Source organism: Python bivittatus, unplaced genomic scaffold (genome assembly GCF_059951505.1).
Source record: "Python bivittatus isolate LINGU-HERP-01145 unplaced genomic scaffold, Pbiv_v1 ctg000020_np1212, whole genome shotgun sequence".
NCBI classification, from domain to species: domain Eukaryota; kingdom Metazoa; phylum Chordata; class Lepidosauria; order Squamata; family Pythonidae; genus Python; species Python bivittatus.
The window spans coordinates 8214003-8239693 of NW_028277030.1; the positions used below are offsets into that span (position 1 = coordinate 8214003).

At 38.5% G+C, this 25691-nt stretch overlaps 1 protein-coding gene across 4 annotated transcripts in view; it reads right to left on the bottom strand.

Moving 5' to 3' along the window:
* Positions 1-25691, bottom strand: part of SERTAD2 (SERTA domain containing 2) — a 130919-nt gene that overhangs the window by 88935 nt on the left and 16293 nt on the right. The gene's annotated exons all lie outside the window — the stretch shown is intronic.

Here is a 25691-nt window from a genome sequence, read left to right on the forward strand (position 1 = left end):
ACACATGCAAATAAATGTGTGTGTATGGCTGCGTGCCAATATGTATACATGTGCAAATATGTATATGTGTGCAAATATGTGTGTGGGTATGTGTGTGCGTGCCAAGTGACAGCAACATCAGGAAGAAGGAGTATGAGAAGCTGGAGAAGTACCAGGGCCTGAAGGAGGAACTAGAGAGGATGTGGAAAGTAAAGGCCAAAGTGGTCCCAGCAGTGATAGGAGCACTCGGGACTGTGACTCCTAAGCTGGGAGAGTGGCTCCAACAGATCCCAGGAACAACATCAGAGCTCTCTGTCCGGAAGAGTGCAGTGCTAGGAACAGCTCAGATACTGTGCAGAACCCTCAAACTCCCAGGTCTCTGGTAGAGGACCTGAGATTGAGGAAGACACATACCACCCATAGGGGAATTTATATATGAATATGATGTATCTGGATTCAAGAAGCCAGTTTGCAAATTAAATCTTGTAAGACTAGAACAGCAAATGTTTTAAAATCCCTCACATCACCTTTCCCAGAAGCTGAACTAAGCTCCTCGATGCTCTACCTCTGATACATTAGTCGGAACAGGGAGGTTTCTTGGTTGCTCGCAACTAAGAAGCAAAAAGAGAAGCAATGGGGTGAAGCAAAAAATCCCCAACAAACAAATAAAACAGCAAAGCAATAGCTAATATAGGGGTGTGAACTTTTGGTCTAATCTGACCCTTTTAAGTCAGCCATTCATTCACTAGATTTGTTTATAATTCTGAAGTATACTATCCAATTTCTCTGGGATGTGTCTTCCAAGATCTTAGATGTACCATGTTTATCTATAAATCACTCTCTGAGACAAAGAATGTACTTCTTTTTCTATTAAATGCAAGACTATTACAAGTTGGAACAGGCTAAAACAGTACATTTTTTAGAAGACCATAATAAGTTATTACAAAAATAAGTTAGCAGAGCGAGCATTCACATAATCACACCACAAACAGATTGCTACGTTAGGTAAGAAGGAATTTGAGCTGTCTTTTTTGGATAGGTAAAATGATTCCAACATAAATTTCCTTATATAATTTTTCTTAATTTATTAAGTTATTTAATAATTCATGTCTCACGTTTGACAGGTGATCATGAACAGATCACCTAACACAATCTCATTTCCAAAATGGTAATAAATTCCTCTGGAAATTATCATCAGCATAATGTACATTCTTGAAATAAAGAATTTTCTCTCTGTGTTGTTTTCTAACATTTTTTCCATGACTGTCTCGTTTTCTTGAGATCTGTGTCTAAGAAGTATATAATGAATAAATGCATGATTTGGTTCTCCCACACTTCTAAGTGCTTCCTAGTCCTGGGATCAATGAAGCAGTATCTCCAGATAACAGGTAAAGGAATATAGTATGCTTTCTCTCAAGTTCCCTTTCATTCTCTTGCCAGAAGCCCTTTCTCTACTCCATTCTGCTAATAAAACAAAATGCTATTTCCTTGGAAATTATATGTATTTCCTAATGAGATGGTGTTTCCCTCTCATAGGGGATGCAGCGAAAGTTCTCTTTCAAGGAATGTAATGTTCTCTGCACAGCAGTTGTTAATAGATAGCTTAGGTTCACCCCCAGAATTAGGGTAGTTGGTTATGGAAGTAGTTAGAATGCATATTTTGGTACTGGTTATGTTTGACGTTACACTAGAACAACGAAGATGAGGTCTTCCCATTATGGAGGTTTATTGCTGACATCAATTCATCACACCACATTTTGCTAGGTTATTTTTGAGATGTGAAACGTGTTTATTATACTGTATGGCAGCTAATTCACACATTCACTTTGCCTGGCTGGACTTCCTGCCTTGTGGGTAAGCACACATCCTGAGTCATATAAGTAACTTTGTTTTATGGGAGATTAATATATGAAGTAGCTCACCGAGTTCCAACATTTGGTCAGAGGCAGGGCTTCCTAAGGAAACCTGATGCCCCTTTGAGCTGGGAAGCAGCACAAATTATTCTTTCATAAGATGCCGTAACCCCGGTTTTGTTGGTGGTTACTTCATGTGTTTAGGTTGTTGACTAAAAGCTCTCATTTCAGGAAAGCTCTTGCAAATTGATGGAACTATGTTTATGCTTTGTATCATTGCTTTATCATATAGTTTATTCTTCCAGCTAATTATTCTCTACACATCTCATTGTATTTTAGTTTAGGCTCATTTGGGAACCTTCTGTGGCTGGGTAGCAGATTGTGCATATGAGAAACCACCATTTTATGGGCTGCAGAGGTGTGGCTGTCCTGAACAAAGAATGTGTGCTCTCAGAAAGTCAGATAATATAACATAATAAATAAACATTTTGCAAGGGTAACTTCAAATGTTAATTCAGTCAGCAGAGCATCTGCAAGGCTTCAGTTCCACACAGACAAGGAGATGACTTTGACACGCCATTTGTTAACCTCTGTTATCTTAATACCATGTGTATGTTACAACTCAGAAAGTTATCTCAAGGCTGTATGTTGTTCAGCCTTATCTAAATGGCAAGTGGAGACAACAAGGCTTAGTTATAAGACAACAAGGGCTAGATTCCCCCCCCCTCCATGAACATCAATGTATATACCTCAAATTCCAACTCTTTGATAGCAACCTAATTTACAGGGGAGAGGGAAAAAGGATATGCAAATGGGGTAAACAATCAATATAGTAATATTTTACCTAATTTACATCTCTCCCCCACCAATTCTGTTCCCTCCCTCACTCCCAGTTTTTCCTCTCTCTCCTAAGCTGATGTAATGTTCAGGAAAAGATGGTGAAAAGCAACCAGTTTCAATTTTACCATCAGGTAAATGTAGGAATCCCAAGGAATCCCAATCTATCAAGGAGAATAATATTTTCCCAGCAGCAGTATTAACAAGGAATATTATTTTATGCTTGTTAACAATCATATAACTAGAACTTATACTTGAAGATAGCATGACCATGAACACAGAGAAGAGCATAAATTAAAACCTCCAACACCCTTTCCCTGCCCCCAAATTTGTTATAAGAGAAATACAGATGTATTAGCCAACTAGCGAGGGGTCCTAGAGACAACAGATAAATGACTAGCAAGAAACAGAAGAGCATGCATGCAGGCTTAACAAAAAGAGAGACAATGTTCCGCTTACGTTACCATAAAACTTACAGCTACCCACAGAAGCTTCAAGTCACTGTTGTATCATCACTGAAGCCCCATAGCCATCCTAATTAAAACACGAGGAACATGTACTCCTGCATCTTTCCTTTAAGGCATCAATTGTGGTTTCAGAAATGGAAGCAGGGGGATAAACAGAGCTAGCTGCAAATCTCCATCTTGTATGAGGAATCAAAGTATCTTTTCCTTTTCAAACACTGGAAAGTGCTGGACATTGTACATTTTGCAAAATTAATACATGTGAAGGGCACCTCTTTTAGATTTTAAAGTCTGAAGTGACTGATTCCTTCTCAAATTCAAATAGCATGGATGTCAGAATTAGATTAGAACTAAAAGCCTGAAAGTGAAACTGTATCCAATGTTCTTGTTCACGTTATCTAAAGCATGACTGGGTGGGGGTCAGTACAGATGGCTGTACTAAATATATTTATTAATTAATGTCAGCATAGGTGATTTATTTAATATTAGCCCTCACACCACTGTGATATATAATGCGTCTAAAGGCTGGTCTCCAGCATTCATGGCAAAAGCAAAACAAACAACAAACAAGCGATTTCTCCTTTCTCGGCATGCATGTAATGGCAGATCAAATGATGGATTTTATTGTTGCAAGTATTGGTAGTGAATGCTACCAGGGTGCTATAGGGCTCTTGGTGCAGGCAAATCTTAAGTACACTTCAATTAATAAATCTGTGTGGGTTAAACCAGCTTGCCTTTTTATCATTACCTCTTCATTTTCAATATGCTAGGGGCAGTACAAGAAACATAGCTGACTTTATACAATCATTATTACCAATGTTTATACACTTGATGAAGTATAGCCTTCTGGTTTGGAATAACACCTTTTAATCAGCTTCCTTAAAAGCTTTATCTACTGGTGTTGATGGAATTAATCTATGCAAGCCATGCAACTAGTGGATGTTAATATCTAGACAGATGTTGGCATCTGTCCCAAATACTTTACTAGGCAATAGTGACTCCAATTCTAAGACAGAAAAATATCTCGAGAGGTTCACTCTCCCTAAATACTACAGAGTGAGCTGTCCCATATTAAAACCTGCTTTACTGCACCTTCTATAGGAATAACCATAACAATGTACAGTAATACTGCCTCTGATTAGGAGTGTTATTGGATACCCTGATGAATAGGTGTGTTCTGGATGATCAAGACTCAGACTTCACACTTTTGCTACTCTACCTGTAAACTGAGGCACCGATTACAGCAGAGTCAATTATAGTTATGCTTGTGTTGGATATTAAGGTCTCTTGCTCACGTGGTTTTTATTACATCAATTATGGATGTCGTATTTGTATTTCGGACTATGAGAGCTCCAAATAAAGAAACTATGTATGTAGCTATCCCTCCTTCCCTCCCCATAACTTCTGCAGAGGAATAGGCTGCTTAGTCCACTACTAGGATATCAGAACTTGCCATTGTGGAGCCAACACAATTCTGCTCGTCTGACTTGGGAATTCTACTTTACCACAATGACATTCTACAAGACTTTGGTTTTTAAGAAGAAGAAATTGAAGGTGGTAATAAAAACAAAATGTCCATATTCAATAACTTGAGATATCTCTAGCTTTTCTAGAAGGAAGAGTATGTATTTAAAAAATTAATACTTCTGCATTTCACCAGCTGGGTGTTTCCACTAGTCCCCAGGCATTTGTCTTACCACTCTGTTTTGGCTCCTTATCATACTATGATCCACATGTTCAATTAATGTTAAAGAAACTAATATTGTCAAATACTGGCGGACACTGCTAATCACTCACAGTTAGACTGCAATCAGTGTTGTGTGTATGCTATTCTCAAAAGAAGAGCGCACTTCATTACCATGCTCCAAATTATACACTTAAACTGAAATGCATTTTTCCAGTTTGCATACTTTATTCAGCAGGCAATGCCACATGCATCCTATCTCATCTTCACAGTCATTAGCTTTTTTTCTTTTTTAAATGAAAATGTAGATTTCCAGGAAAGTGAATTATATAAGATTTTTATTTTATTTGATGACTGTATATGTCTGTTAGCTCAATCAAATAACTCTGAGCAGCTAACAAAACATATGAATAAAATAACAGGAGATGCACTGCTTGTATTTATGTGTACATACATCTAAGCATAAATTAAAATGATAGAAAGCATCTTGAGAAACACAAACAGCTTCCCAACAAGGCCAACATTTAATTCATTTATCATGTATATCAAAACCAGCATTCTGCAAACTGGCATTCTGGAGAATGGTGTAGAGTCAGTGTGGCTATTACCTATGCTGGCTGGGAATTCTTAAAACTGCAGTTCCAACATGTCTGGAGGGCACCATGCTTGGAGAACAGTGTAAAAAGCAAACAAAGAAAGCCTGAGAAGTCTGACAATTGCACACCATATAATACAACTTTCCCAAGAACTGGGAGAGTGGCATGTCATAATGCAAAACAAACCATGAATGGAGGAAAATGCCAGCTGTCTGTCCTTGCAAAGTAATGAACGTTACACACTTCCTTCTTTTGTTTTAAGAATGTGGTTGTCATTAGCTTGGGATACAAGGCAAACGTCACTGGAGAAGATCTTGAAGGCCCTGAGAAGACAGGATGGCTAGAGATGACCAGTGATGATACAAGAACTCAAAGAAGCCATTTCTGACAGACAGACATTCCTGACAAAATGATATCCATCAGGTCATGAAGAGTTGGAAGCAACCAAACAACTGAACAAAAAGAACAACAATAATCCATTATAACAAAATTCAGAACTCAAAAGGCAAAACTCAAAACCAAAATACTTTTATGTTTCTAGTTCTTGAATATATAACAAGCCTTAACTTAGAACCAATGGCTTTTAATATTTCAGAGTTAATGTATCTGTTCTGCATGTAACCTGTGCCATGTGCCATGGTGCGGGATCTTAATAAAGTTAAAATAATAAGTGGTGGCTCTATATGGTGGTTCAAGAACTTAAAAATAATAAAGAAAGCAAATAACTTTTAAAATGTAAAGCTGCTATGCTATGCACTTTTATTCAGGAATAAATTGCTGTGATATCTCTGGAATTTTATTTTTTTATCCAACAGAGCATAAGAGTCAAAAACAAAGCCTTTTTAAGTTACCAATCTAAATCCTAATGAATGTAAAGTGAATTGTTGAAAGATATTAAGTTTGTCCACTCTTTAAGTGCTCTGTATGAGTACATTAAAAGTTTTTATAGTATAACAACAAGGATTAATTCATTACTGCCCCAAAATTAAACATTTTCCCTGCCTCTAGCAAACCAAATTAAATATAGAATAGCAGAGACATTATGAAAGGATGATTAACACCACCACCACCACCCCAACAACCTTCTCTTTGCTAGGCTGTAGAGTACAGTATTATCAGGAGTTGGTTGTTGCTTCTGTCATTACCCAATCAATTTTTTTTACTCTAGGTCCTCTAAACCATAGCCAAAGATCATCAAAACCAATCATGGGCTTTCAACAGCTTGTCCAGCTGAAAACCTCTCTCAAGTTGAACTGCTATCAGCCTTGCATGAACTGACGTCAGACTGTTGTTTACAAGCGATGGAGTGTTGCCAAGTTCTAGTGAATTGAAGACAGCATTGTCGTACTCTGTTGATTGTGCAGAAGCAAAGAACAAGTTCTTTTTGTCCGTGATAGACCTTAGTGGCTGCATGATTGGATAGACACACACACACACACACTAGTATGCCTTGATCATGAACAAATCAAACCAAACCAAGTTCTTAAAAAGCAGTAGTAGCCATGCTGATCATTAAGGGAAAAAAATTAAACTCTAGAGGTATAATACCTTTTTTAGCCTAACTTCATTCTTGCATGCTTCTAAATTTCAAGAACTTTAAAGTCTCTGGTTAACAATCATGTAAGGTATGGAGGCTCCTAAAAAAATATACTTCCATAAATATAGTACAACTACATTTTCAAAAGCTGTAATTTGAGACATGAAATATGCAGATGCTGATGTTTCAGATGGAGATTTTCTTCCTAAACTTTAGATACTTTTTTCATCTATTCAACAGCAAGAAATGCAGAAATATGAAGAAACATTCTGCCCCCATGAACTTTTGTATGAATCCCTTATAAATGTTTAGTATAGCTCAGGTTCCTTCCTCTTTTGGCAACTAGGAAAGCCCCATGTTAACAAAACTTTCAGTGAAAAACAGTTGGTCTAACAGACTCTTCGCTAAAGAGAATAAAGCATGATTTCCTCTCTTTCCCTCCCATATGATCAAGTTACACTATTCTCATTTGTCATGTCTAAAATGTAATAATACAGATAAAATTTAACCACTGTAACAAACTCACACTTTCACTTTAGGTACAGAGTTTTCTGAAATAAGATGATTCTTCCTTTAAGCTTAGTGAAAGAAACAAAGCTTGTTTCGGATTGCGCTTCCTCCTCATTTTTTAAGTCTGATTTTCTTATCATGATTGGGGCCACCGTGATCTGGCTAGGTAAGGGCTGACAATCATTGTTCAGAGACTACTGCCAGTGTAATGTAAAACTCTTATGTTATTGTTTAAATATGTTCTTGGTCTTTCCTCAAACTTTTGACTTTAGAAGTTTGTTTACTTTTTAACTGAAGTTATATTCAGGAAAAAGGAACATATAGCCATCTGATCATCACCACTGCAATAGGCAAGAGGATGGACCCTCATGTCAAGATGTCTCTCCAGTATTGCTGTTCCCACAGCAAGGAATATCCAAGCTCCTGGCATTTCAGTGGTAGGTTTATAAACTACAATATCTCAAGCAAAGCTCAGGCAATCAGTATCATAGTTGGCCCATGGGTGATACATATATCTCTGACCTGCATCAAATTTGATACAGCTAAAATAAATAGTTCAGTTTTATGACCAATACGCTGTTCACAAAATAAAGGGTAGAATGTTAAAAATACACCTTGTAGTACAGTATATTTTCCTTTAGAAATCTCAAAGAGATTTGTACAGTATGGATTCCCTCCTACCTTCCATCCACATTTTGATCATACTATTTCTTAGTTTTACCAGTACTAGAGAATTAGGCTTTCCCACACCAGTCATTATATACTGTACTTCAACTTACATCTAAGTTTTCCTTTAAAATTGAAGTTAATTATGCCAGAAAGTGATAGTAATTTGGCTTAAACAATTTAGTAGTGAAAATGAGACCTTATTGAAACTTTTTCAGACTATTGGGAAACAGATCCAATATTTTTTCTCTAACACAGTGAAAAGCAAACTCCTTGTGTATAAAAAGCTGGCATAATACAGATAAAATTTCTGGTCCTACTTGCTCCCTATTCTGTTAGTTTCCTAAAGGCAGAACAGTTTTTTTGTTTTGTTTTGTTTAAAATATAGGAGACAGTCCAAAATGACCCTCCTTCATTTGCAAACAACAATTATGCACATCTACCCTGTAGGTATAGGCAGCATAACTGGAAAAATGTTAAAATATGGATGTGGATTGCTTATGGAGGGACTCGGTGACTTGTTTAATGCATATATCTCTGCCAGACCACTGGAAGAATTACAACTATTGCTTCCTTATACAAAGGAAAGATCACAAGAGTTAATACAATAAATAAATATAATAAATAAAGTAAATAAAATAAAACACCTATAGAGGGAACAAGTTCATTAAATAAGGGAAGATGTTTGGCAAAATTCTGAGGTTACAAGAGATGATGATGATGATCAAAATTTCAGAAGTACAGTATAATGTAGCTTTATGCTGGGCAAAAGATATGCAAACCAGATATCTGCTTTTCAATAGATTATTGAGGAATGTATGGATCTGAGAAAGCTTATTGCAGATCTGTTGATGTAGAGAAAGCATATGATAGTGGATAAGCCTGAATTATGGAACATTATTCAAGCATGTGTAAGCATAAATTGAATGCTTAGCCAACCATAATAGTGCAACTCTTCATAGTATGTTTTACCTTCATAGGATTCCTCCACTTTGTATACAACATATTAATGTCTGAGCAAGACAGAACTGGAAAAGCAACTTAAAAGAGAAGAGCCTGTTTCTCTTTGTAAGGAAATTCCATCCTGGACTTTAGTTTTGCAGAATGAAAGTATACATCTCATGTATCCATCACATTATTCCCTTTTGGGGGTAAATAATGGTATACGAAGTACAGAAGAAGAAATGGCAAGCCAAAGAAATCAAGGGCATTTATTTGTTTGTTCAATTTCATATATAAGCCACCTCAATTAGCCAAGTGACTCTAGGTGATATATATATTAAAACAAGTAGAAAGAACTAATGAGCAATATCTGTCTATCTATCCCTCCCTCCCAGGGAAGGAAGCATGAAGAACCAAAGAATAAAATGTCAGTATCAGTGTGGGGTCACAAATCGCTCTGCCCCAGGACCTATTGAAAAAGCCACATATAAGAGCTCTCCTAAATGACAACAGTCAAGGCCATGCATACTTTAGATGAGACAACTTTGTTATCTTTTAGAAAACATTTATAGTAGAAACTTGGCTCTTCCAGGTTAGGGCATTTCAGAGAATGTTTAGTAATACTGTATGATATTTTAATATTTTTTTGTATATTTTGTATTTCCCAACATGGGGTTTTAGTTTCATTGGTTCCCTTGTGGTTGGTCTTTCATGATGTAATTTATGACGTATTTTTAATTTTCTTTATATTGCCTTCAGGCCTCCAATTACCATGGCTTATAAACTGAATTAATTAATTAAATGATACCAATTCATGCTTTCTGGTACACATTTTAGTCCTTTTATTCATAATTAAACTTACACCTTCTCTTCCCTGCACATACTGTATTTGTCAAATCTACTCCACAAGATCTGACCTTTTTCTTTACAAACATGTTTTCATTTAATCTTACTTTATATACTTCTTACCATTTATTTTTTTATATTCCAAGTCACAATTTTCAATGCGCCATGGTTGTCAGCAGATGAACCTATAGGTACTGACCTTGACTGACGATCATGGTTTTGGTCAATCAAGGTTTTTTGTCTTTATAGTAAGAAAAAGAAGGTATAGTCTAGGTTACCAGTCTTAGTTGTGCCCAGGTCACATGCAGCATTTCCTACAAATAGTAATGACAGTATGGGTCAGTTGGGGTATATTTTGGACAGAATAGGCTACGCACAACCAGCTCACACTATTCTGTGCAAGCTAAGCTCTCTAATCTAGAGACTACCTAGCAAGCTAACATATTGTTGCTCATATCTTATTAACTAAAGGTACATTCACTTACTGACACACAATCATGGCACATATTATAAGAACTAACAAATATCTCTTTCTAGATAAAATATAAAAGCCTGATTTGTAAGGCTTATTATTCGCTTGGGTACACAAACTAAATTATAACCAAAATTATTAATTTCAAATCCAAGAAATTTTATATTTGAAATAAATAATGGCACCAAAGACTACTTGGTTCACCTGCTTTTCAGTTGCTGAATTGAAGGTGAACTCAGAGTGGTGGTAGGGCTATTGCTCATCATTCTAGTGGTAATATCAAAGGAGGTATGTTCCTCATAGAAACCCATTAGACCAAATTTCTAACCATTGAACCTATCCACCCAAAATATCAAAATTTGCAAGGCCCACCACTGAATTCATCTCTGCCACAAAACAGGGTTTTCCACCTACTTTCTCTCTCATTATCCTATGTACGTATGCACATGTGTCCCCACACATGTAGGCCCTAAATTTCCTTTGGCCAGAACTTGCCGTTGATTAGCAATTTTAAACAAGCACTTTTCTGAGTTCTCATGTTAAGTTTTCTGTCAAAGAACCCATATTAATAATACATATTTCTGCAATATGTTTTGGGTGCTGGCCAGGTTTTTTTGCCCCCAGCAATATCTTGCATGCAATGAACATGTTCCAACATATCAGATATTCCCTGTCCAATTAGAAAACAACTGCAGAGAAAATTGTATAATATTATTAAACATTGCCACTGTGTAATCTTGAGTACATATATTACCCTTTTTTTCTCAAGTAGTGCCATCTAGGTTTTTTTCCAATTCTAGTTTTCTACATCTTTTATTTTATTTTTTTGTAAAAGCGCATTCATTTTCTTCAGCAAAACTCATGTATAAGTTTCAGGTTGGCCCCAGTGAAACACATCTTTTCTAGTTTGCAGCATACATGTCTCTCTTTTTACATGCAAAAGCAAGAGATATTTACTTAATAAAGTAGGATTTGATAAGATTTGCTGATAGATATTAAAAAAATAATAACTGCAGTGTCATGACTGGAGAGATGCTAAGCCAGTTTTATGAGAAATATACACCATGCATACCTGTACAGCATACAAGCAAGATCAGAAGTGTTTCCCCATTGAATTGAGACACAGACCAGATTCCAATTTAATTTGGGACTGATATTAATTTGGTGGTTAGGCTGTTTTTTTTAATCTTTTATATTATTTAGCAATAGATTTTCAACATGTAAACAACATTTTATGAATTTTACAGCAGTTAGTCACGAACCTTCATGGTCTAGTATCTTCGTTTCAAAAATAGATAAACTATACCCATTTCATTTCATTAAAAAATATTTATATTTTTTGGACCTCTCTTTTTTATCAGAATAGTCTTCCTCAAGCTAGTGGCCTCTAAAGGTGTTGGATTACAACTACCATAACTCCCAATCATTATGGGTCAGATTGGGTGGGAATTCTGGTAAATGGTGTCCTAATATTAAGGGCCCTGAAATCTGGGCTGCAAAAATCTGGATAACCACTACATGGCAGAAAAGGATACAAACAAATGGTAGGACAGGTATTTGCAGCCCAGACACAGTAGCCTTATCTAATTAATACCTCTGGAGAGTGCCAGGCTGAGGAAGGTTGGTTTTAAATATACATTGGGATTGTTGTTAAACTGGCTCTGTTCATCTTAGCATGCATTTTAAGAGCAATGCATTCTAAACCAAAACTCATTCCTAGAGTTATACCTGTGACAACACCCCAGTTCCCTTGGCAGAGAAGGAAGGTGGAGGGGAAGTGGATCCTGTCAAGTTAGTGCCAGAATATCTTCATTCCGATTGGCTTATTCGGATGGACAAGCCAGAAAGACTGGAAATTTAATTAGTTCAAATTAATAGGTATGTTGAGTGAGTGATATTTAAAAGAGATATGGCCTATGTATTTTTGCTGGAGCTATAACTATTTTAAAAGGAGTCTTTTGTACTTTGCAGCTGAAAAATAGTTTCAGTTTATAGCATTAAGGACAGGATCCTCATAAATTAAAACCTGAGCCTTTGGTCAAGGGTTCAAGTTCCTGAAAAGCAGTTCCCTTGATTCCTAAGACATTTGGTGTCTCCTCTTTGAGATGGGCAGTTCAATCTTCCCTCGCTAGTTTCCTCTGTCATACTTGAATGCTGATTCAGGAATTCAAGGATACAAGGAGGAGCCACCATGAGCTCAAGAAGAATGGTGGTGAACCCCCACCCCCACCATTGCTCCACATAAGGCAAGGACCTTGCTCTGCCAAAGAGGGTTATCCCTGCTTACTCATTCAATGGCCAGGAGAGAGAGAGAGAGAGAGAGAGATAAAAACTACAAATAAAAACATTGCCCTTTCCTTAGCCAGGGAAAATGCAGCGATTATTCTAAGTTGATGCCCTCTGTTCGGCTCTCTCACTCTCAGATACCCTTCTGTCTTTCACTAACCGTAGAATGCAGACAGCAGTCAGAGCCCTTGGCAAAAAGTGACCATGGTTTCTGCGCATACACCTCCTATCAAGCTGCAGCAATGCCGATCCAGATGCAATTTTTATTTACTGCAAAAGTGTCACTGCAAGTCTGCGTTACAGAGGATGTTAAGGAGGCACATTTCAAAAGTCACCTAAAATCTTCATAACATGCTCCCAGTTTATAGTTTGAACAACGTCTCTCCCCTCCTGGAATATAAACAAGTAGAAATGCCTTTCACCGAGGCTGCTTGCTACCAGTTCTTTCTTATAGGATTGCCTCCTACAATGCAATTCCCTTGCATCTCTTTGCTTTTTTTTTTTTTTAAAGCCCTGCTCAGTACTTCAGCTCTTAAAATTAAGCTGTACTGACTATGTCTTTCCTTTTAATGAAATTACCATTTATTCCAAAACTGTGATGAGCGCTTATCTCATTAGGGTGCCCCCCCCCCCACCACAACTCATCATTTGGTGGACTTCACTTGGTGATGAATGAGAACCAGCAACACATGTTTTCTAACAGCTCTATTTAAACTAGCTCCATAGCTGAAACAAATCATTCCAACAGTAGTTCTGAATTATGCATGGCACCACTCAGCAGCTCAAGGCAGGATATTCTTCAACATTCACAGGGCTTAAGATATTTCAGACAGAAATTACTCAAGCCAATGTAAGATCTCATTATTGCCAAGTCAAATACCTACCAAGGGAAGGGAGAAGAAATATAAGAGGCTGAAGAACTATAGATGCTGAGGAACCACTGGGATACTAAAGTCCCTTAGCTAGGAGGCCTAGGGATCAGCATTATTCCTTATTTTTCAAAAACAAGATGGAGAACACATATTATACTGTAACCATCTCACTACTGTTTTTGATGACAGGTAGGTTTATAAAATTTTAAAGGGGCAATAAGTAATCTCACTTTATGCAGATCAGGTTTAGGGATGGTTTGTTCTGAAATCACTTGGAGTCCACATTACCTTTGGTAGTGGCTGTACAACACTCAGCCCTAACCCCAAGCTCCATTTTCTCAGGCTGCAAGGCACCTCTGGTTGTTCTCCTTTTACACCTACAGAGGATCCTTGTACATAGCAGAGAATTCTAAAGCATATTTTAGAGTGAAATATCAGCTCAATGTATGCAAACCTAATCCTGCCATATCCTTATGACTTGAATCTTTAATAATAGATCCCAAAGTCTACCACAGTTGCACACTGATCATGGAACAGTGAGAGGAGGAGCACTGCCTTCCAAGGACATTTCTCTACCATTTTTTCATTTGAGGATCCTTCCTGAGAAAATAAGATTCCATTTACTATCACTTGGCGAAACACTGACCCATGCAACTGATGTTGTATTTACTCACTGTATGAATGAACCAAGACCTTGCTTTAAAAAAGCCAAGCAAAGGCTTTGACTTTAAAGAGAAAGATCACTGCCATGCTTCCACACATTTTGCAGAGCTTGTATTAGTTCTTTTTTTACTGGCAAAGGTTACCAAGCAAGCATCTCTGTGAAGGGGATGGACTCTTCTTCACTGGAGGAGGAAGATGCTCGGATGCTATAATAGTGGATTCCTGCACTGGGCAGGGGATTGAATGAGATGATCTCCAAGGTCCCTTATATTCTAAGTCTATAAAAACAGAATTAAACAATGATATGCCAGTAAGTGCCTATGAATACTGCAACTGCCATCCCAGCTCCATCTGATTTTATATTCTTTGTCATTGTTTACACTCACGCCTTTGGCCCTCTATCAACCCACAGCATGGAAATAAAAATGGGGGATTCATCCAGCCCAGCCCTTTGTTTAAAAATGTACATGTCTAACCAGAAAAAAAGATAGTGGTAAGATGGTTTGGTAAAAAAACATCTTGGAAGCGGGAGTCTAGAAGAAAGTAGGGAGAAGCAATTCAATAGTGAAGTGTGCCTTCTGAAAAATGGGTGTACTATATTGGGGCTACCAGAGTGAAGCTGACAAACTCCAGACAACCACTAGATGACCCCAAGGACATAAAGAAACCTCACTCTGTTGACATCTAATGGTCATCTGGATTTTTTCAATCCAGATCTGGTAGGGCAAATTATATGACTATCAGGATAGCCACCCTTGAAAAGGCAAACCTTCCATGACAACATTTTTTCAGAGATTTGGAATAGTCTGAGAAACAGGTAGTGTTCAAATGGAAGAATTTAGGGTGATTTTGATAAGAAATTAAATGGCTTGCTTGCTATAAAGGGTTAATACATTCTATAAACGATTTCCATGTAAAAATTAACATATTGCCATTTTTTAGCTTTTAACCATTCTGCAAAATGACGACATGCCTACTTTCTCAATTTTTCTCAAATTCTCTAAACAAATAAATAAACCCACTAATTTTTAGGTATACAGGCCAATTTAATCTTAAAATGTAGGGTTTGGGAGGGAAAAAAATTTAGTATCAGCAATGGGATTTCCTAGATTCCCAAATACTTGATAAGGCCATAGAAACACCCAGATACCCTGTGTATCTGCCACTAATGTTACTGGCTTTTTGCTAACAACTTGCATCTGTAACCATATGAGCTGCTGCATTTTTAGACAAGCTGAAGCTTCCAAAAACACCTAAAAGCATAGACCTACATAAAATGTATTACAGGTATCAGATTTTGTAGCCTAGAAGCAACAAAGTTAGATGATGCTTGTCAGAACCAGATGGTCTAAAAAAGGCCACAAACAGGGATGTAATTTATAGAAAACACTTAAACTTTGGCTACCAACTGGGTACAAAGGTGATCTAGAATTCCATCGGTAATGAGTAACCCAATATTTTCCATTTCATAAGGAACGGTCATCATCTTTATAGTCCTTTAGGTGTTTGTGCTCCTTTAGGTGAACGTGAGGAAAGTTTCAAACTGGGTAGAGAACACTATGCATGCCCCAGGTTTGTCAAAATCACCACACATTCATTGAGGAAGTCTAAAGTGGATTTATAGTCATATTTTGTAAACACAAATATTGATTTGTACTATCTAGGGCCCCAGATCACACTGAGATTGCTCATGCTTGAGCCAACACAAGGACACTTCAACTCATCTCCCAGATACCAAAGCTGGACGTCAGAGAAAGTAGAAATATGGCTGCACATGTAAATCCATTCTTTATCTAGTTTGCAAGTTCAGGCAAATGCCTGAGAAGGGATTTCTGTGTTGCCTGAATTCATGCTCACGTTTTCTGGGTACTAGTTAAACACAAAAGATTCGTATTGCTTTTCCATGTCTTTCTGGAGGAAATACAGAACAGGCAGTGCAGAGAACCAGCTACATAAATAACTAGGGAACCCTAACAATCAGCTACACAACAGGTGACCCACAAGTTTAAGTTTTTCAGACTTAATATAATATTTGGGGATAAAGCTCTCATTTTATTTGCAAAACAAGAATGTGGAGAAAGAAGATGGGATCCCACACTTTGTTAGGAATCTTCATCGTTATTCACAGATGATTTGGTGAGCATGGGGGAATCACACGGGGTTAATCAGCCCTAAGCTGTTTTAAAAATCAATGTGGGCAAACTTTATGATAACAGAAATATGAGAGTAACATGAATCCATTTTCACAATTTTTCTCTTAAAAGCAAGGTATGGTATTTAAGCTTTGCAAACATCAAATAGTTCCTGTACTTAGCTAGTCAGATTTTTGCTGTAGAAGGAGTAGTAAAGAGATGCTTCCAAGGGTAGCCTGCCTCTAGGCCAGTGTTTCTCAACCTTGGCAGGTTTAAGTTGTGTGGACTTCAACTCCCAGAATTCCCCAGCCAGCATGGACTTCTGGGAGCTGAAGTCACACATCTTAAACCTGCTGAGGTTGAGAAATACTGCTCTAGGCTGCTTGTCCAGAATGCCAGTCTGATGCCTAGAGCAGAGTGGAGGGGATAGAATGAAAGATGGCGGACACAGCCCAACCAGGGAATAGCCTGATATGATAAAGATAAGCCTTTTCACTTGTACTCGTTGGCAGCTTCTCTTTCTTTCTCTTCCTCCTAGTAACAACAATCTAGTTTTTCTCTTCTGGACAACTACAGGTCACAACAGGATAGTGGAAGCACAGCAAGAAAAAGATGCAAACAAATTTAAACGCTTGTTTTGTATACTTCAAAATATACAAAACGATATAATTTATAATATAAAATACTAAATGTTAAGAGTAATAACACTGAAGAACAATACTTCACTGGCACAGATGAGGCCAAATTGTGGCCTCATTTAAATTGTGGTGTATCTAGGTGCATTTGAGTATTATTTCTTTTACTGCTTGTTGCATTTAAAATGTTTACATATAGCTCAGAGGAGGACCAGTAATGATGGGGGGGTAGGTAATTTATAACCAAATCTGTGACCACACTGAACGAAGAAACCTGGTTATTTCAGCAGGCCTGTGAAGAACAGATGAATTGAGAGAGATTCTTCCTATGCGTATGATTACATGGGGTTTTATGGGGTCTGGACCAAACTATAAATCTTTTCATTTGAATGCACAACTTTTTGCTCCACATAAGCCATTTAAAATTCATTTATTTGTCTGTATTAATAAGGAAGATCATACCTTACATTCATTACCTACGCAAATTTGGCTCCCAATCAATCCCTGTTCAGCTGACTCTCAAATCACTCATTTCCCATAACCAGCAACTTCCTCCTCCACATTCAACATTTTCATCCTCTCAAGTTCATAATCCATATATTGATCAGATGCTCAGGCACCTATACCTTCATCTTTTCCATCCCTCTTCACCTGTCATCCATCCAAAACCTCTTCAGTATCTCCACAGTGGCATCTTGGAAAATTAAAATAGCAGTATCTGGAGCTCAAGCTGTTGCAAGCATCCAAAGGTTTTTTTTAAGAAAAGAGAGAATTAAAAAACAGATTAGCAGCAGCAGGAGAGACGCACAGGCCCCATGGACAAGGGGTTTATCGCCTCAGTGGGAATTGGGCATTAAGTACAACCTTACAGACATTATAACCATACTTCGTTTTCCAGCTTTTTAATTTGGCTCCTCTGTTGTTCGCAGGAACAGATATTTGATACCAAGCCTGCAGTTGCTGCCTCTGCATATTACAATAAGGTTAGAGTTATAACCACCAAAGAAGCAAAGAACAAACACCATAGCTGCTTTCTGACTTCTAGCTTTCAGTTCCTCATTTTCCTCCGTAACTGACATGGAAAAACATGTAGGCCATATTAGCTGTTATTTTTAACTGTTCTTTTGTTTCCAAGAGGTAAGAGAGAAATCTGCTACACAAAACTACGTTCATGCATATTCGAGGGGAGAAATTCAAAAGTGTATTTTCCCTCACCTCTTTTAAGGCACTGCTTGTGTATTACGGAATAAGAATAGAAATGAATGCATCAGTATTTGATGAAGGATTAATTAAATTTCAAAAGTTCCATTAGGTCACACACAAAAAAGGTTTGGTTGTGTAAGTATGTCTCTACACAGAATTGCATTTTCCCAGAATCAGAATAATAAACATGCACCATGCACATGGCTAATAGCTGAAGTATTACCATGCTTTGGATTCTCCATTATGTGCAGTAACACCACCCAAAGCCCCTAGAGGACTGTGAAAGTTTAAAATGAAACAATTACTTGTCTCAAAGGACTTCACAGTGTAACTCTGGGAAACCGGAAATTCCTAAAACTCCTCTACTGTTTCTGCTGACACTTTCATATATCAGTTACCAGCTCATAGGCCACTTTTACAAACATAGCATGCAGAACAATTCCAGTTTCAGTTATTGAGGGGGTCTTTTGGGGGGGAGAATTCAGTGCTCTTCTTTATTCACTTTTTGGGAAATTATTTAGGAAGTCCCAAATAGTAGTCATGTGAGTTGCAGAAAATTAACAAATAATACTGCGAGCTCTTAAGGGCTGCATCATGATATACCAACTCAACTTAATGGATAACAGTTCATTTTATCAGTAGTATGAAGTGTTATCACAAATGGCAAGTATATGTATATTTATATTGAATTACAGTCAAGTAAAAATATAAATACAATGACAAGGATGATTAAAAGCCGAGATCTAATTTACTTATAATGCTAAATAATGATTGATCGCTTCATGCAAAAGCTGGAATGAACTTAACAAACTATTGTTCTCTCATTCCCACCTATTCACCTCCATACACACAACACAAAAAATAAGTTTGATGTATAATTTCATTTTCAAAGAACCCTGGCTTTTCATTTTTTACATATGAGCCACAGATCTGAGTTTAACATAATCTGTAATTAGTTCAACAAGTCAGAAACCACAGTAAAAGAAACTCAGCAAAAGACTGCTTGTTCATGTGTAATAACAAGCCAGAATTGGTAATAGCATGTCTTTTCCTTGCACACAGAGGAATGGAAGGGCAGCGTACAAGCATTTAGACATATTTCAGCTCATAACTGTAATATTAAAGTATGGTTTAATTAACAATTACTGTGGTGCTTAAAAGTTTGTGAGCCCTTTGCTTAATTGGGTTCTCTTTATCTAGTTTTAGGACTTGTGTGGAGAGCAGATCATGTTTTAGGTCATATTTATGCAGAAATATTGAAAATTCAAAAGGTTTCACAAACTTTTAAGCACCACTCTATGTGACATCGAGCCACTGTTATTTAAGTTCAAATTTAACATGCATGAAATCTGTGTTATCAAAACCACTGTTTTGTAAATGCTCATAATTAAGTATTAAAGTAACTGTCGATTTATATACATTTGATGTTCCTTCTTCATATGAACACACATTGTTGTTGTTTAGTCGTTAAGTCGTGTCCGACTCTTCGTGACCCCATGAACCATATTGCGCCAGGCCTTCCTGTCCTTCACTGCCTCCCTGAGTTTGCTCAGTTTCATGCTCATTGCTTCAGTGATGCTATCTAACCATCTCATCCTCTGCCGTCCTCTTCTCCCTTTGCCTTCAATCTTTCCCAGCATCAGGGTCTTCTCCAAAGAGATCTCTCTTCGCATTAGGTGACCAAAATATCTGAGCTTGAGCTTCATTATCGATCCTTCCAATGAGCAATCAGGGTTGATTTCCTTTAAGATTGACTGGTTTGACCTCCTAGCAGTCCAGGGGACTCTCAAGAGTCTTCTCCAGCACCACAGTTCAAAGGCATCAATTCTTCGGCGCTCGGCCTTTTTTATGGTCCAGCTCTCACAGCCATACATTACTACTGGAAAAACCATAGCTTTGACTATGCGGATCTTTGTCGGCAAGGTGACGTCTCTGCTTTTTAATATGCTATCTAGGCTTGCCATAGCTTTCCTCCCAAGGAGCAAGCGTCTTTTAATTTCATGGCTGCAGTCTCCGTCTGCGGTGATCTTGGAGCCCAAATAAATGAAGTCTGTTACTGCTTCCATTTCTACCCCTTCTATTTGCCAGGAATTGATGGGTCCAGATGCCATGATCTTAGTTTTTTTAATGTTGAGTTTCAAGCCAGCTTTTGCACTCTCCTCTTTCACCCTCATCAAGAGGCTCTTTAGTTCTTCTTCACTTTCTGCCATTAGGGTGGTATCGTCCGCATATCTGAGGTTGTTGATGATTCTCCCTGCAATCTTAATTCCGGCTTGTGATTCTTCCAGCCTGGCATTTCTCATGATGTACTCTGCATATAGGTTAAATAAGCAGGGTGACAGTATACAGCCTTGTCGTACACCTTTCCCTATTTTGAACCAATCGGTTGTTCCATGACCGGTTCTAACTGTTGCTTCTTGGCCCGCATACAGATTTCTCAGGAGACAGGTAAGGTGGTCTGGTATTCCCATCTCTTTAAGAATTTGCCACAGTTTGTTGTGATCCACACAATCAAAGGCTTTTGCATAGTCAATGAAGCAGAAGTAGATATTTTTCTGGAACTCTCGTGCTTTCTCCATGATCCAGCGAATGTTGGCGATTTGATCTCTAGTTCCTCTGCCTCTTCGAAACCCAGCTTGTACATCCGGTAGTTCTCGGTTCATGTATTGCTGAAGCCTAGCTTGTAGGATTTTGAGCATAACCTTGCTAGCATGTGAAATGAGTGCAATTGTGCGATAGTTTGAGCATTCTTTGGCGTTGCCCTTCTTTGGAATTGGAACGTAAACTGACCTTTTCCAATCCCGTGGCCACTGTTGCGTTTTCCAAACTTGCTGGCATATTGAGTGCAGCACTTTAACACCATCATCTTTTAGTATTTTAAATAACTCAGCTGGAATACTGTCATCTCCACTAGCTTTGTTGTTAGCAATGCTTCCTAAGGCCCACTTGACTTCACTCTCTAGGATGTCTGGCTCAAGGTCAGTGATCACACCAGCGTGGACATCAGGGACATTAAGATCTTTCTTGTATAGTTCTTCTGTGTATTCTTGCCACCTCTTCTTAATCTCTTCTGCTTCTGTTAGGTCCCTGCCTTTTTTGTCCTTTATCATGCCCATCTTTGCACTAAACGTTCCTTTCATATCTCCAATTTTCTTGTAGAGATCTCTAGTCTTCCCCATTCTATTGTTTTCCTCGATTTCTTTGCATTGTTCATTTAAGAAGGCCTTCTTATCTCTCCTGGCTATTCTCTGGAAATCTGCATTCAGTTGCTTATATCTTTCCCTTTCACCCTTGCTTTTCGCATTCCTTCTTTCCACAGCTATTTGTAAAGCCTCATCAGACAGCCATTTTGCTTTCTTGCATTTCTTTTTCTTTGGGATGGTTTTAGTTGCCGCCTCCTGTACAATGTTACGGACCTCCGTCCATAGTTCTTCAGGCACTCTGTCTACCAAATCTAATCCTCTAAATCTATTCATCACCTTCACTGTGTACTCACAAGGAATATGATCTAAGTCATACCTGAGTGGTCTAGTGGTTTTCCCTACATTCTTCAATTTAAGCCTAAATTTTGCAGTAAGAAGCTCATGATCTGAGCCACAGTCAGCTCCTGGTCTTGTTTTTGCTGTCTGTATAGAGCTTCTCCATCTTTGGCTGCAAAGTATGTAATCAATCTGGTTTCGGTATTGACCATCTGGTGATGTCCATGTGTAGAGTCATCTCTTGTGGTGTTGGAAAAGAGTGTTTGCAATGACTAGCTTGTTCTCTTGACAGAACTCTATTAGCCTTTGCCCTGCTTCATTTTGTACTCCAAGGCCAAACTTGCCTGTTATTCCGATTACTCCTTGACTTCCTACTTTAGCATTCCAATCCCCTATGATGAAAAGGACATCTTTTTTTGGTGCTAGTTCTAGAAGGTGTTGTAGGTCTTCATAGAACCGGTCAACTTCAGCTTCTTCGGCATCAGTGGTTGGGGCATAGACTTGGATTACTGTGATGTTGAATGGTTTGCCTTGGATACGCACTGAGATCATTCTGTCGTTTTTGAGGTTGTACCCCATTACTGCCTTTCCCACTCTCTTATTGACTATGAGTGCAACTCCATTTCTTCTAAGGGTTTCTTGGCCACAGTAGTAGATATAATGGTCACCTGAATTAAATTCACCCATTCCCGTCCATTTCAATTCGCTGATTCCCAAGATGTTGACGTTCAATCTTGTCATCTCATGTTTGACCACATCCAGCTTGCCTTGGTTCATAGATCTTACATTCCAGGTACCTATACAATATTGTTCTTTACAGCATCGGACCTTCTTTTCGCTTCCAGATACATCCACAGCTGAACGTCCTTTCGGCTTTGGCCCAGCCACTTCACTCTTTCTGGAGCTACTTGGAAATGCCCTCCGCTCTTCCCCAGTAGCATATTGGACACCTTCTGACTTGAGGGGTTCATCTTCCGGTGTCATATCTTTTAGCCTTTTAACATTGTCCATGGGGTTTTCTTGGCAAGGATACTGGAGTGGTTTGCCATTTCCTTCTCCAGTGGACCACATTTTGTCAGAACTCTCTGTCATGACCGGTCCGTCTTGGGTGGCCCTGCACAGTATAGCTCATGGCTTCACTGAGTTACGCAAGCCCCTTCGCCACGACAAGGCAGTGATCCATGAAGGGGTGAACACACATACATGTGTGTATATATTCTGTGCAATTTAGGATGATGTATATCATGCATATGCTGAAGTAGCCACAATACATTTTAGCTTAAAAAATACTCAAATATTAAATGGCTGTATAAACCTACCTCACAGGGTTGTTGTGGGGAAAATAGATCTTGAGATGCACTTAGGTATAAGCACATACCAGATAAAGATACTAAACATTAAAAGAAACACACAAGACAAGATATGGGATATTCTACAATATCCATTGTAGCTCCATGGAGATGGCAGCTCCAGTGCCAAAATCCATGTTCATTATACCACCAAAGCTTAGAGTAAACCACAAGAAAACTCCTTAAAAAGTTTATTTATAACCTCTACCATTTGCTTGCCAGGCATCCAAATGGTGTACAACCTAAATACTTGTCCTACCTCTTAGACAATGCAATATTCAGAAATCTTGACAGAAATCTTAGCCCTGGATTTAGTGTTACAGTGGTACCTCAGGTCACGAACTTAATTCGTTCCATGACTCTGGTCACAACCTGAATTGGTCACGACCCGAATCAAATTTTCCCATAAGGTTCAATGTAAATACGGTTAATCCATTCTGAACCATATGTATTTTTTTTAAAACCACAAAAATATGAAACAAAGTACAGTACAGTACAGTACGAAGAGAGAGAACGCTAACCTTGCTCGAGGCAACTTCTGGCGTGGAGGACAGGAAGGCGGGTGGGGAGGCGGTTATTGCTTGGAGGGAGAGTCCCCCTCCCTACAGGAAGCCACGACCACGTGTCACGGCAGAGAAAATGGCCGCGGATCCTGTTCGTCACCCGATGCGGAGTTCATGAACGGAAGCAAAATTTTGCAAGCGGTGCTGTTCGTGAACCGAATTGGTCATGAACAGAAGCGTTCGTGAACCGAGGTACCACTGTACTTGTAATTTGGCCCTTCATTCCTGAACTGTATATCCTTATTTTATTTTCCATAAAAGAAATTATCTCATAATGGTATCTGAAATGTGTTTATTTCCAGTTGTTTCAACACATACACTTTAGCTACGTGCACTGGACGCGCCTGCCAGCACCGTTTTTTTTTTTTTTTTAATCTGCACTCAGTCGTTACTGACTCTGCAGTGACTGCTTTTTGGACGAGTCCTTTGAAGTTTTCAAGGCAAGGTGTTTCAGAAGTGGGGCTACCAGATTTGGGCTGCAAAACTCCAGAGAGCCACTAGATGGCAGCAAGGATGTGCATAAAAGTTTACCCTCTGATACCATCTAATGGTTGCCTGGATTTTTTTTCAGCTCAGATCTGGCAACCCTGCAAAGATGTACAAGCACACTAATGATATGACTACTCTCAGCTACTTAGATGCTTAGATAAGAACCACTGGACATAGCAGAGTTGTTGCTTTCCAAATGGAAGTCAATGTCCACTCAACGATCTACGCAAAAGTGAGGGAGGGGAGGTCACCTCCTCCAGTACCAGAAGCCGTGAAAACGCTGTCTCAATCGAACCAAAAACACTGTGTGCATTTAATGTTTTAGTAGCAACAGCCAGATTTGTTTATGACATCTGCCTCAGTTGCTTACGACGTGTGCAAGAAGATGTTCCCTTTTGATTGTTTGGTTGGCTGGTTTTTGTTTTGTTTTGTAGCTTGCTTAAAAATGTGTTTACAGGTAAGGAGAACTGACTCTGCAATGTTATTCCTTCCAGGCATTTTTCTCCTAACCTAAACTCAATCCTGGAAACGCGCTGACTTGGAGAGAAAACTATGTGAAGAGAAAAATAGGGTGGGGTTTACATCGCTAAATCTTGCCCAGGCTTTTTAAAGACAGAGATCAGACCCCATTTATGAATTAATGGCAGACACATGAACAACAACCATGGCTGCTCTCACCAACTTGGCTGTGAAGTTGTAAATACTAGAAGTAATTGAACTTCTTAAAGCTACTGAGAGGGGGACATTGTGATCTACAACTCAAAAAGGAGGGATTGTTCATCCATAGCCAAAAACAGGAGTTTTTAAAACTTTTTCAGGCCACAGAACCACTTAGTTAAAAAAATATGTATTTCCCAGAACCTTTGATCAAGAGGCAAAGCTCTGATAGAAAACTCAGTGTGTGTGTGTGATTCCCCCCACCTTTTTTTTTTGGCCCTTGGTCTCCCATGGAACCTCATCACATTCTTGGAGAACCTTAGGGTTCCTCAGAACAGTCTGAAACAAAATGAGACTTATCTTCTCCCACTCATTAGCTAGGTTTACAAAATAGAGACACTACTTCTGTTTCATAATAAGTATTCTAATCATGTTTGTGGCATGGCATAAATCCAGCAAAACCATTAGAAGGAGAAACCAGACAAACCACCAGTGCATGTCTTGGTGTAAGTGCATGCACATACATGAACACATTCACGCATACAAACAACATCACACAAGAAGCAAGCTTTCCTCTTCCTGGAAAACTACTTCCACCATAGTATGGAATGCTATTTAGAATTCCTTGTCTTAGTAGCTCCCAGAACCTTTGGCAAAAAGAAAAACGTATTATTAGTGCTACAAGACATACCAATTTTTCAAGATATTCCATCAGATCCATTGCAGAAATATGTAAGATCTTTCAGATCTACAGAGAAAATGGATTTATCCATGTACAGAAGCCACTGCACAGAGACTTCCAAAGTGGTAAGTCACTCTTAGGCAAGCCATAATGCTTATTATAGACAGTGGTCTCCACATCTGTATAATCCCCAGATGGTTGCAAATGTTTCCAAGCTGCAGATGGCATCACAGAGGATGATCCTGCAACTAAGTGCAGCAGGTAAAACTCTAAGGTTAGCTGCCCCACGTGTGTC